The sequence below is a fragment of the Prionailurus viverrinus genome, chromosome A1, assembly GCF_022837055.1.
Source record: "Prionailurus viverrinus isolate Anna chromosome A1, UM_Priviv_1.0, whole genome shotgun sequence".
Lineage (NCBI taxonomy): Eukaryota > Metazoa > Chordata > Mammalia > Carnivora > Felidae > Prionailurus > Prionailurus viverrinus.
The window spans coordinates 158,332,161-158,345,882 of NC_062561.1; the positions used below are offsets into that span (position 1 = coordinate 158,332,161).

The 13,722-nt window shown below is 34.8% G+C and overlaps 1 long non-coding RNA gene across 1 annotated transcript in view; it reads right to left on the reverse strand.

The window, feature by feature from the left end:
• Positions 1–4,671: 4,671 nt before the first annotated feature.
• LOC125167922 (uncharacterized) overlaps positions 4,672–13,722 on the reverse strand; it is a 32,641-nt gene continuing 23,590 nt past the window's right edge. The window contains exons 4-5 of the long non-coding RNA XR_007152991.1: positions 11,858–11,936; positions 4,672–5,061 (exon numbers count right to left, since the gene is read on the reverse strand). This is a non-coding gene — a long non-coding RNA (uncharacterized LOC125167922). The remainder of the gene's footprint in view (positions 5,062–11,857; positions 11,937–13,722) is intronic.

Consider the following 13,722-nt stretch of genomic DNA (forward strand, 5'->3'; position numbering starts at 1 on the left):
ACTGCAATCCACTGCCAGAAAGAAAATCTTATTAGACGATGAACACACAGACTGAAAGTCTGTAAGATAATGTAAACCTTTATTTGTCCTATTAAGTTATACGCCTATCAGAATTTACCCCAGGGAACAGCTGGCAGTACCTTCGTTCTCTGGTCTTCTTCCCTGTTCTCTTCTCCACTCTCCTTGGCCCCCTAATTTCTTTTCATCCATCTGCCTACCACTTGATGTCCTAGCTTCCAAATAGTTTCAGCCAGTTTTTGTTTTCTCTTTTTATCTTTTCTCACCCTCCTAGGCATCCTATGAAATTTGAAATTAACAAATCTATAAGAAAAGCAGTTCTCATGCTAAAAGGCATAACCGGACTCTATGTGTTATGCTAACAAAGTTCTTTGCTTTCTACTGAATCTCTTCTTGGAAGAGGAATGATGAAAAAAAGACAGGGGATAATGAGATTTAAGAAAATTGCAACTTGTCACACTTATTTTATGTTTGTGACCATGTATGATAATATTTTGGGTTTTGCTTAATTACCATTTTTACCTATATCTTTATGTATCATGTTATTTCAGGTAATAATGTTAGACAAAATAAATTATGTTAATGGTTATGTTCTTTAACTACTATATTCTTTTTTTTTTTATAGCTCACAATAGAGTGCTCCATACTTATAAAAATTAATTAGGAAACAGTTGCAAATACCTCCAAATAGTATTTACGTAAGCTCTGCAAAATTATTTGTATTTAAAAGGCTTTAATACGGGAAAAAAGAGAATCTTTGATTTGCACAAAGCTTAGAAGAAAATGAATATTTTACACACTGTAAGTGAAGGCAGTATCAGCTTCGAGAATGAAGAGTTTTGGGGTTCAGTCAGACCCAGATTTAAATTCCAACTTTATCACCTACATACTGGGCTGTGTAAACTTGGGCAAATTATGTTTTCTAAACCTAAATTTTGTCTTTAAAAAGTTGGCAGTACTTATTTGATGGACCAATTATGTTCAATAAATGGCAACTGTTGTCAAATATACAATAGTTATCTTGCTTTTGGAAAATTTGCAAAATTTGGGGGAAAGTCAATACTAAGTTTGCCTTGTTCACATGGGTTTCAGCCTGTTTTCATTTCTCACACAACTGGCTGGAACCATCCTAAGTAGATTCTTCCCTCAAACCTTCTTCGAACTCAAATGATACAGAGCTACTCACCTGATTTCAAGTATTACCTATCAAGTCTTTTGAATGACTTCTTTCAGAATCATCCTTGGCCCAGTCAGGGATTTTGACTGGAAGCCATCTCTTTTTGGTGCCAGCCTCACAGGTGGATGAGTTCTGTTGGTCCCAGTGCTATCTTCCTCCAGTTCACAGCATGCTTTGAGACTACGTACATCTCAGACTATGTATTAAATGCTTAGTAATGTCAAAATAATTTTAAAAATCATTATCTGAAGGAAGGATACTGACACTTACTGAAGGCCAAATAAGTACTAGTAACTGTTGTTAAAGAATAAACTGAGGGACATTAAAAAGTTTAAGTTTATTTGGACAAAAATCTATTCGTATCAGGTATCACCAAACCAGAATTGATTAGGCATCACTAAACCAGAAGTGATTAGGAGCTCTCCACAGACAGTAGGTAGGGCCAAGACTTTCATAGGGAAGACGTGGAAACAAAGCAAGGAACTTATTTTGACTGTATTAGCTTAAGCGCATGCATTATTTAGGAAAGCCTAGTTGGCTGTTTGTGATTTGTTGCCTTTGATTTAAACGGCATAATCTTGAGGCATTTACAGGTTTAGGGATTGGAGGCACCTCAATCTAATGGCCTCCGTGCTTAATTAATTTAACACTGTGCTAAGAGCTAGGTTATACCACTTATCTCTTAATTCTCATAACAACTGTCAGAGGTAGGAATGTTCTGAAAGCAATCTGAAAATATCAAACAATACCAATACATTGATATTACCAATACCAATTGTCATCGTGGGACTATATCCCAATTTTTAAAAATCCTCTATAATAATTTGTATAAAAATAGTTAATGCAAGGCTCTTCAGGATGGCATAAATTGGAAGTAATTCAAATACAGGTTTCCCCTGCTATCAGAAAGAAGAGCTTCCCTATTCCTATGAAATATTTTATAAGCTGAAATGGAATAAAGCAAAGAAGCAATTATCACTAACTTATATGGAAAATTTTTTGAGTGTTTCCAGACCAAAAATTAACCTCTCTTAGGCCTTTCCAATAGCCTAGGACACTTCTTGCTAAGTGATACACAAAATCAATTGAGGTAAAGCATAGGTGCTCAAAGACACAGTTCAAAGCTATGATGGCTGCTTGATACTGAGTGTAGTTCTGGGAAAGGAGCTTGGTGGGGCCACTGTTGCTGCTCAGGTCTGGACAGCCTCGGTAACAGCTCGCCGCAACACAAACACTGAATGCTATTTTCATTTTTCTTTCCTTTTCATAAAAGTGAAATTCTTCTTTGGATTTCTTCCAGAGAGTAAAAGCAGGTAGTACTATCAAGTCTTTTATAAAAGCACAGTGGGTATAACACAAACTTTTGAAAAGTAGGGACTACCTGTACATAGCATTCATCAAATTATTGTTACCCCAACACTATGGAAAAGCTTCTGCTCGTTGTATTCGTAAAATGTGGAGTCTTTAAAAATCTAACTATGTGCATAAACTAAATTTAACAAAAAGTATGGAAAACAATTTAGTTTATAACCACCCAAAGTTATACGTACACAAACAAGGCTTAGAAAGGAAAATACTAATAAAAAGCAATGTTTATTGGGTTCTTTATGCCCCCTAAAATTGTGTCATGGCAAACAAAGCACATACATTTTAAAAAACACTATAGAAAAACTGTTTCCATATGATTATTCACTTATGCCTAACTGATTAAATATCAAGTTTATGTCATGAAGTATAAAATAAGATAGTATAAGATAGATAGTATAAGTAAGATAGTAAGATAGTATATCACTTTGTTCAGAGACTAGTGAAAAATTTTATATCAATAAATTTAGTGTGTAGGAGACGTCTCCACAACTACTGTTAAAGGCTCAGATAGGTCCTGATGTTGGAGAACTGACGGGGCAGACTGATACAAGCCTATGTATATACACTAGACTACAGGATCCTTCTGGAGAGAACACAGATTTAAGTACAAGGGTCAGCTCTAGCAAAGACAGTCTAGTAACGATGCCTTAATTATCTTGGGAGAAGAGTGATTCTGAGCACAGGCTGGTGTATGTCATTCAGATCCCTCCAGTAGGGATTCGGAGTAGATGGAAGGAAAGAGAGGCCATAAACAGTCTTACTAAGCTTTCTTAAGGCAGTGAGCACAAATTAGCTATACAATTAGGGTATCCCCCACAGAAAGTAAAAGAAAAAGGGAAAGAAAGCATTTTCAGGACTTTGCCAAAGATCTTGGCTCTCTGAAAGTGTCATCACATTAGTGTGGGAGTGCATTGTGAGGATGCAGTGTCCAGAAAAGAGCCAAAACTGAAACAGTGCCCAGGGAGACATAGTAGTATCCATAGACGTAGTCACAAATGCCAACCAGATGCTACTTGCAAGGCAGCTGACCAGATTTGTTCTTAATAATTAGACACTTTGGGAATTCCCAAAAATACTTGCAGGGAAGGGAGAAGATTCAAGCCTTTGTACAGATTTGAAGTTCTGCAGGTGGGGCAAAGCCACTGAAGTATAGGTTATTGTTATTCTTGTGATCCTACTTACAATCATAAGTTGACCAAGCTTGGGAAATCCTGGGTCACAAGAGAAAATATACAGACCTTCTCATTATAGTAAGAATTAGAGACAGCTTGTGTGTCAACAGGATATTTCTAACTTAAATCATTTGAAAAATATTAGGGGAACTTATTTTGTAAAAGTAACCCTAGAGGGGAGCCTGGGTAGCTCAGTTGGTTAAGCTTCCGACTCTTGATTTGGCCTCAGGTCATGATCTTAGGGTTTGTGAGTTCTGCACTGACCCCACAAAGCCTGCTTGAGATTCTCTCTCCCACCCTCTCTCTCTGCTCCTCTTCCACTCCCACTCTCTCTTTCTCTCTCAAAATAAATATATAATATTTAAAAATATGTTTAAATATTAAAAATACTAAAAATATTTAAAAATATATGTAAAAATAAATAAAAAATAAAAGTAACCATAAATAAAATTATTCTGCAAGGCAAAAAATCATCTTTTTAATACCCAACTAAATATCTGCTATATATCTTATAAATATACATTTTTCAAAAATATTTCAAAACAGATATATTTACAACATTTTGTTTCCTCTGAAAAATTCTTTAATAATTCTCTTCTATAATTTCAGTAGGGTACCATTAATATTGAGTAGACTTGGAAAGCCCAATGGAAGTCTTCAAATAGTTACAGTAAAACGGCAGGACGTATAGGAGACAGAAATTGCAATGTTAGCACTGCCGCCCAGTTGTAGGAATTGCGGAGGTTGGTTAGATGGTAGGAAGCTGACAAGGTCAGACTTTTTGTTGGCTGTTTCCCACAACACAGTATAAGCTCCCTGAGTTCAGGGTCTTGGTTCACTCAAGGCTGTATTCCCAAAACCTGGACAGTGCTTTTATAATTTTACAATATTACAAAATATTTCCTGAATGAATATAATCAAGTATATTACTTATATTTCAGATAGAATGAAAAATTTTACCATTAACAAATTCGTCATGAAGTCAACCACTGATATGTAACTACAGAACACATAAGACACATTACATACATAAATACACACATACACACACATACATACAATGTTTATCACACGTTATGGGAAGAAAACTTTTCCCCTACATATGAAGCACTTTATTTTTATTTACTTTACCCATCATAGTGAATACTAACTCATGTGACATGTCCTAATTAATTAACTGATATAATTAATTCATTATGAGCTCAATCAATAAGAACTTGAAAACAGATACAACAAGAACATTTGTCTTTGATTTCCCTTTCTGCTTTTTTATTTGGTAAATAATTCTGGGTATATTCACTGCAGACCGTCTATTATTCTGTATATCTGAAAATATAAAATAAAAGTGTAGCAAGTTAATATGTATAGTATTGATAAACATGAGTAAAGAAAATGAAAATATGTAATGCAACAGAGATAAAAAGCATACATATGTAAAAACTTTCAAAATAGGTATTTTTAAGAACTAATCCCTAAAACAAAGAAATTTTAAAAAATAGCTGTATATTAAAATTTCTTCCAACACCTAAAAATGATTTAAGTCCAGTGACTTTAGAACACAGCTCAGGGGCACCTGGGTGGCTCAGTTTGTTAAGTATCCAACTTTTGATTTTGGCTCAGGTCATGATCTCACAGTTCGTAAGTTCAAGCCCCAAATCAGGCTCTACCTCCTTGGGATTCTCTCTCTCCTTCTCTCTCTCTGCCCTTCCCCTGCTTCCTCTCTCTCCCTCTCTCTCTCTCACACTCTCTCTCTCAATAAACAAATAAACATTTAAAAAAAAAAGAACACAGCTCAGAACACTACAAGGACAAAAAGAACTACAACGACCTTTTAAATTTCCTTCAGTCATTTTCTTGGTAGTTTTAATATTAGTTTTGTTATTTGAAATTATGTTTCTTACAGTGCAAGATAAACACATGTTTTAGTTAATAATGTTAAGAATCAAAATTTCAGTATAAGAGAAAAAATAGACCTACTTAGGAAATAAAAGAACAAAATAAAACATTGTTTAATGTTAAAGAGAATTGAAAATGATTTTTAAGCATGCATTTTTTGTCTAGCTGTACAGACTGGAATGGCCAGAAACATTGCTAGCCCTGTAAAGAACACCCCTACTACTTATATTCCGGGCTTCAATATCATTCCCCACTATGATAAACTAGGAACTCTTGGTTTGGGCTCACGTCATGATCTCACAGTTATTAGGCTCAAGCCCCACATCAGACTCCACACTGACACACACTCTCTCTCCCTCTCTCTCTACCCCTGCCCTGCTTGCTCTTTCTGTCTCTCAAAATAAATAAATAAAAAACTTCAAAAAAATTTTTGAAAAGTGCATTGTCTTAAAAAATTATATTTATGTAAAAAACCGGAAAGGCATTTTTAAATTTTTAAATATTCACACAGTCAAATTAAACTATATTTTCTTTCTAAAGCTTCTGGTTTTTCTGTTAATAAAGTTTATCCAGGCCCTAAGTTAAACATTCAGTCTCCTATATTTTCTTAGGTTTTCTTTCTCTAAAAGTAACTTTTTATTTAAAAAAAATTTTTTTTTTAATAGGGGCACCTGGGTGGCTCAGTTGGTTGAGCGACCGACTTCGGCTCAGGTCATGATCTTGCAGTTTGTGAGTTCGAGCCCCACGTGGGGCTCTGTGCTGACAGCTCGGAGCCTGGAGCCTGCTTCGGATTCTGTGTCTCCCCCTCTCTCTGCCCCTCCCCTGCTCATGCTCTATGTCTCTCTCTCTCAATAATAAATAAATGCTGAAAACAATTTTTTTTAAAAAATAAAAAAGGTTTAAACAATTTTTTTAATGTTTATTTTTGAAAATTTTTTTTAACGTTTTATTTATTTTTGAGACAGGGAGAGACAGAGCATGAACGGGGGAGGGTCAGAGAGAGAGGGAGACACAGAATCTGAAACAGGCTGCAGGCTCCGAGCAGTCAGCACAGAGCCCGACGCGGGGCTCGAAATCACAGACAGTGAGATCGTGACCTGAGCCGGTCGGACGCTTAACCGATTGAGCCACCCAGGCGCCCCTTAATGTTTATTTTTGAGAGAGAGAGAGAGAGAGAGAGAGAGAGAGAGCGCACGTGAGCGGAGGAGGGGTGGAGAGAGAGGGAGACACAGAATCCGAAGCAGGACCCAGGCTCCCAGCTGTCAGCACAGAGCCCACGTGGAGCTTGAACTCACGAATTGTGAGATCATGACCTGAGCCGAAGACGGAGGTCAACCGACTAGCCACCCAGGCACCCCTATTTAAAAATTTTTAATCCATCTATGCTTCTTCATTTTTAATAGGTTGCTCTTTCCTTCCATCTGAATATCAAATTGTTTTAGTACTACTGATTAATAAACTATTGTTCTCATTGATATGAAATGCCACTATTATCACACACACATATATGTGAACTATTTCTGGACTTTCTATTCTGGTTCACAGATCTATTTCTGTCATTATAATACTGATTTGACGACAGTGACTTTATAGTATGTTTTATTTTCTGTTAAGGAAAGCATCTGCTGATCTTCTTTTTCATTCATTGTGTCTAGTGGTATTCCCTACTCCTGCCCCTCAACTTGGTGTTTCCACTAATCTCTTAGATTTTCTATGTATTCACTGACATCAAAGGGGAAAAAGATAATTTCATCTTACTTTTTCCTGTGTCCATATCAATGATTTTATTATCTTATTTAAATACATTCACCAGGACTTCAAAACACAATGTTGAGTAATTATGATTGTTTTCAATGAAAACAGCTTCAATATTTTATTTCAATTTTTTACCAAAAAAACAACAGAAAATGTTATTCTAAATTATCTAAATCATATTTAGTTTCCCTCTATGCCCATTCTGGTTTTGTTCATTATTATTAGGAATGGTTGTGGATTTTATCAACTTCCATTTCATAATCTATAGATGTGATCACTTCTTTTTTGTTCCTCTCAATGTGTTCATATAATAAATTCTGTATTAGCTTTCCTGATATTGCAACCATCTTTGCATTCCTGGAAAATAATGTGTACCTGATGATAGCATATTATTGCTTTGATATTTTGCTAGATTCACTTGCTCATATTTCATATATAGTTTTCATAACTATATTCCTAAATGAGATTTGTCCTTGCCTTTCTTTTCTGTACAAACAGGTGAGTCCTAAATTTATGTGACTATGAATTGAGAAGGCTTGTATCTTTCAGAGTATTTAGTATCCCTTTTTCTTTCTTTTTCCTTTTTTAAAACAGAGGTATAGGGGCATCTGGGTGGCTCAGTTGGTTATGTGTCCAACTTCGGCTCATGTCACAATCTCATGGTTCATGAGTATGAGCCATGCATCAGCCCTGCATCTCTGCTGTCAGCACATAGCCTGCCTTGGATCCTCTGTCTTCCTTTCTCTCTCCCCCTACCCTGTTTGCACTTGCACGCTCTCTCTCTCTCTAAAATAAATAAACATTAAAACAAATCTTAAAAAGAACATCCAATGGAAAAAAGACAGCCTCTTTAACAAATGGTGCTGGGAGAACAGGACAGCAACATGCAGAAGGTTGAAACTAGACCACTTTCTCACACCATTCACAAAAATAAACTCAAAATGGATAAAGGACCTGAATGAGACACAGGAAACCATCAAAACTCTAGAGGAGCAAGCAGGAAAAGACCTCTCTGACCTCAGCCGTAGCAGTTTCTTACTTGACACATCCCCAAAGGCAAGGGAATTAAAAGCAAAAATGAACTACTGGGACCTTATGAAGATAAAAAGCTTCTGCACAGCAAAGGAAACAACCAACCAAACTAAAAGGCAACCAACGGAATGGGAAAAGATATTTGCAAATGACATATCGGACAAAGGGCTAGTATCCAAAATCTATAAAGAGCTCACCAAACTCCACACCCGAAAAACAAATAACCCAGTGAAGACATGGGCAGAAAACATGAATAGACACTTCTCTAAAGAAGACATCCGGATGGCCAACAGGCACATGAAAAGATGCTCAACGTTGCTCCTCATCAGGGAAATACAAATCAAAACCACACTCAGATATTACCTCACACCAGTCAGAGTGGCCAAAATGAACAAATCAGGAGACTATAGATGCTGGAGAGGATGTGGAGAAACGGGAACCCTCTTGCACTGTTCGTGGGAATGCAAATTGGTGCAGCCACTCTGGAAAACAGTGTGGAGGTTCCTCAAAAAATTAACAATAGACCTACCCTATGACCCAGCAATAGCACTGCTAGGAATTTACCCAAGGGATACAGGAGTACTGATGCATAGGGGCACTTGTACCCCAATGTTTATAGCAGCACTCTCAATAATAGCCAAATTGTGGAAAGAGCCTAAATGTCCATCAACTGATGAATGGATAAAGAAACTGTGGTTTATATACACAATGGAGTACTACGTGGCAATGAGAAAGAATGAAATATGGCCCTTTGTAGCAACGTGGATGGAACTGGAGAGTGTGCTAAGTGAAATAAGTCATACAGAGAAAGACAGATACCATATATTTTCACTCTTATGTAGATCCTGAGAAACTTAACAGGAACCCATGGGGGAGGGGAAGGAAAAAAAAAAAAAAGAGGTTAGAGTGGGAGAGAGCCAAAGCATAAGAGACTCTTAAAAACTGAGAACAAACTGAGGGTTGATGGGGGGTGGGAGGGCGGGGAGGGTGGGTGATGGGTATTGAGGAGGGCACCTTTTGGGATGAGCACTGGGTGTTGTATGGAAACCAATTTGACAATAAATTTCATATATTGAAAAAAAATCTTAAAAAAAAACCCAGAAGTTTATTTTATATACAATAAAATTCCCCCCTTGCTTTTTTTTAATGCTAGCTAGAATTCCATTGTGGAAGTATTTAGTCTTGATTATTGTTTTAAAAATTAGATTTACCAACTTTTACATTTCATATATGTTAACTTATACATTAAAATTTTCTTCTTCTTGGGCCATTTTAATAATTTATATCTCATTAGGAAATCCTCTTATATAAGATTTTCAAGTATGTTGTCACTGAGCTGAATGTAATTATTTTAATCTTCTGTATCTATATTATTTCTCATCTCATACATTCTTCTTTATTCTTTAATTTATACTCAGAAAGAATTTAAATACAAAATTTACTTATTTTAGTCTTTCTTCTTCAATAATGAAAGTACTTTATTTTATTTATTTATTTATTTTTTAACATTTATTTATTTTTGAGACAGAGAGAGACAGAGCATGAACAGGGGAGGGGCAGAGAGAGAGGGAGACACAGAACCCGAAACAGGCTCCAAGCTGTCAGCACAGAGCCCGACGCGGGGCTCGAACTCACGAACTGTGAGATCATGACCTGAGCTGAAGTCGGACGCTTAACCGACCAAGCCACCCAGGCGCCCCAATAATGAAAGTACTTTAAATAAATCTTTTACTTTATCCCATAAATTTTTTAAAGAGTTCTTTATAATACTTCCTGTGATTTCCTCTTTGCTCCAAGAACAATCTTAATTATGTTTTATAATTTCCAAGTTATTAAGATTTGATACTCTATTATTGTTTCTACTTGATTGGCTTTTAGATCAGAGAATATTGCCCATAAAATGTCTACTTTCCTGACTTTAATGTTTCTTTTGTGAACAAGTACATGACCAATTTTTTATAAATGTCGTAAATCATACAAAGGAATCATATATTCTTCAGTCAAAAGATGTATAAGTACATGTACATTATGAAAAAACTCAGCTTATTGATTATATTATTCAATTCTTACATAGCCCACTAATTTCTGCCTATTAGCTCTGTCACTGTAAAACAATGTTCAAATCTTCCATAAATTACATTCAAGTTTTCCTTGCAATTCTCATTGCTTTCATCTTATATCAAGTGATAGCAGTAACGTAGAGCTCAGAAATTCTCATTCAGTAGTAATAAGAATGTAAATTGGCATGATGACTTCAAAAAACAGTATTATGAAGTACAAGTGAAGATATGCATAGCTGTGACCACCAATTTCAATCCTGGAAAAATCCCCTCTGGCACCAGGATACATGGACTAAAATGTTCACTGCTGCTCTAATTGTAATATGAAAAAAATGTAAGCAACTCAAACATCTATTAACTACAGAGTTAACAAATTATAATATATCCATAATAGTTAATTACACAGCAGTAAAAATGAAAAAATATAGCTACACGCAACATCATGAATAAATCTCAGGAATGTAATAATATTGAATGAGGAAAAGATACAGAAAAAATAGCAAGATCTCATTTATATGAAGTTCAAAAATATTCAAAACTAAGCAATATATTAGGAGTACACCTATGTGTGGTAAAAGTATAGAAAAAGAAAGGGAACAATAAACAAAATTCAGTGTACTGGTTGCTATCTCGGAGGGTGAGACTAAGACACAGGATTTGTCCAAGTGTACACAACAATTTCCAAGGTAACAGTACCCTACTTTTTTCTAAAACTTAATTGTGTGCACAAATGTCAATGTACTATACTTATTTATGTCTTGCAACGATTTATAAATATATGTGATTTCCTAATATTTAATAAAAACAATAAGACAATAAAAACCTGGAGAGCAAATTCCTATAATGACTTTTGTGACAAAATTATCATTAATGGCTATTCCAGTAATAACAGGGAGGAGGCTTCTCTCATTTATTCAGTACTTACTGAGCAGCTACTATGTGCCCTCACTGTTTAGCACTGAGTGAACAAAATAACAAAATAAACAAAACCCTTATTCTATTGGAGCTTACATCCAGTGGGACAGAATCAACTCCTTATTGCTATTTTCTATGAACCAAGAGAAGCCATTTCTTTTACTAGTAACTTGTTCAGGTTTTATGGTGAATTTAAACTATGTTATATATATATATGTATATATATATATATATATGGTGTGTGTATATATATATATATACATATACATGTATATGGCATATATATATATGGTGTGTATGTATATATATATATACATATACATATATGTACACACCATATATATATATACCATATACATAATACATATATTATATATACCTGTGATTGAAAAATAGATCTTATTTTAGTATTAGAAAATTTTGCTATAAATTTACATTTTAAATTAAAATCATTCTTTTCTTACATATCATTCATCCAATCTGTAGTTATCATTGTCCAATAAGGGTTTTTGAGCAGCTACATATCTTGATAGATTCTTCCACCTAGGAAACAAGCAATCTAAATTGAAGCATGTCAAGTAAAGCAAATAAATACATATTAAATACACTTAAGTATTCATAGTCCACATTTCTTACAGCTTTTGGTTAGAACTCTTAAATTTATCCACTTCTGCAATAACCTTTGCAGGAACCAATACAGATTGTGTATTTTGGTCCCTTCACTTAGGGTCACAGAATGTATAACTTAATTACCCAAATACTTAAGTATCTCTCTGGTCAAACCAATAATATTCAAGCACAATGAAAAATAAAACTAGTTATTCCATGTAATTCTACATAATTATCAAAAAAGAAAATTATGTTCATTCAACAGTGGCAAAAATGAATACACTGAATGATGGATCCCATTCTTTATTTCCACCAAACACGTTAACAGCAAGTCAATGACACCTCTATGACGTGGAGCGCTGACAAGACTTAATTAACTAGGTGTGAATTTATCTCAACTTGTCATGAGACTACATTTATTTTCAGCCAGTACCAACCAATCCTCTTAGGTATTTCTAAGTTATTTTGTACACAATTTTTATATGTTAAAAGACTAATAAATAACCTACAGTCCTAAATTGTAAAGATTATATGTAACATTTATGTAAAAAACAATGCCTTTTATTTAAAATAAAGTGTTTCTGACCAATGATTTAAATTGTATCTGCCTAATTTGTGGTTTTTACACATTTGTACATGAATAAGTTTCAATCAAACTCAAAACTAAATATGTCTAATATGTGTTATCTAAGCAGAGGATGGGAGAATGGAGAATCTTTATTTTTTTTCTTTTAAAAGAGTGTATTAAGCCACTTTTGTTTTGTTGTGTTTTGTTTGGCTTTTTTTTTTTAGGATTCTATCTAAAGAAATAGAATGGTTACATAGACCATATGTAAGTATTATTATCTCTATCTACAAATGGTGAGCCAGGCTCTGAAAAATTTAGAGTATCTCCAAACCAGAAAATAGCAGAACAGAGACTCTTATCTAGATTCTCTATTCAAAATTTTGAATTATTTTCACCACACATATTATTACTTCTCTTAGTTGGAGTGAGTGGCTTTCAGTATCAGGGAGAAAAAATACCAAAAAGAGGAGAAATACTCTCAGATAGTCTAAAGTTTAGAAAAGATACAGATTATTAAAAATTTTATTTTGGATAACTTCCACCTTTTCAATAAAAATCTGACTGTCCACTGTATGCCAGGCACATGGGAGACAAAAATGAATAAAAGTCCTTACTCTAAATAAAGGAGCACGTAGTGTAGCACAGACATATTCAGCGACAATTACAATAAAATATTATGAATACAAGAACACTGACATACATAGGATGTTGTCACCTATGCAAGCAAGAGCAAGGGTGCCAGCTTTGGGTGGCCAGAGTCAGAAAACATTTCATCTAATCAACAAACATTAGGCACTGTGCCAGAAGCTGGAGCAGATAAATAAAACAGACCGGATCATAGCTCTCCTTGAACTTGCATTATAGAAGACACTATAAACAAGCAAATAAACGAGGTCATCCCATGTGATACTGGAATGAAATAGATCAACATACAGAGAAGACTGGGTCACTATCAATTGACATGTCAAGGAAGAACTCCCGTGAAAAAATGAGGAAGACCTGAGACGTCAGGGATGTATACCATTTTAAATAGTTATTGTTTAGCCTTTGGGGGCAAAATCAGTATGTTTTTAAAAACTAAGTACCTTTATAGTCTACATAAAGTTTACTTTACTTTCAGGTAATGGTGTCATTTCGCTAAAGCTCAAAATC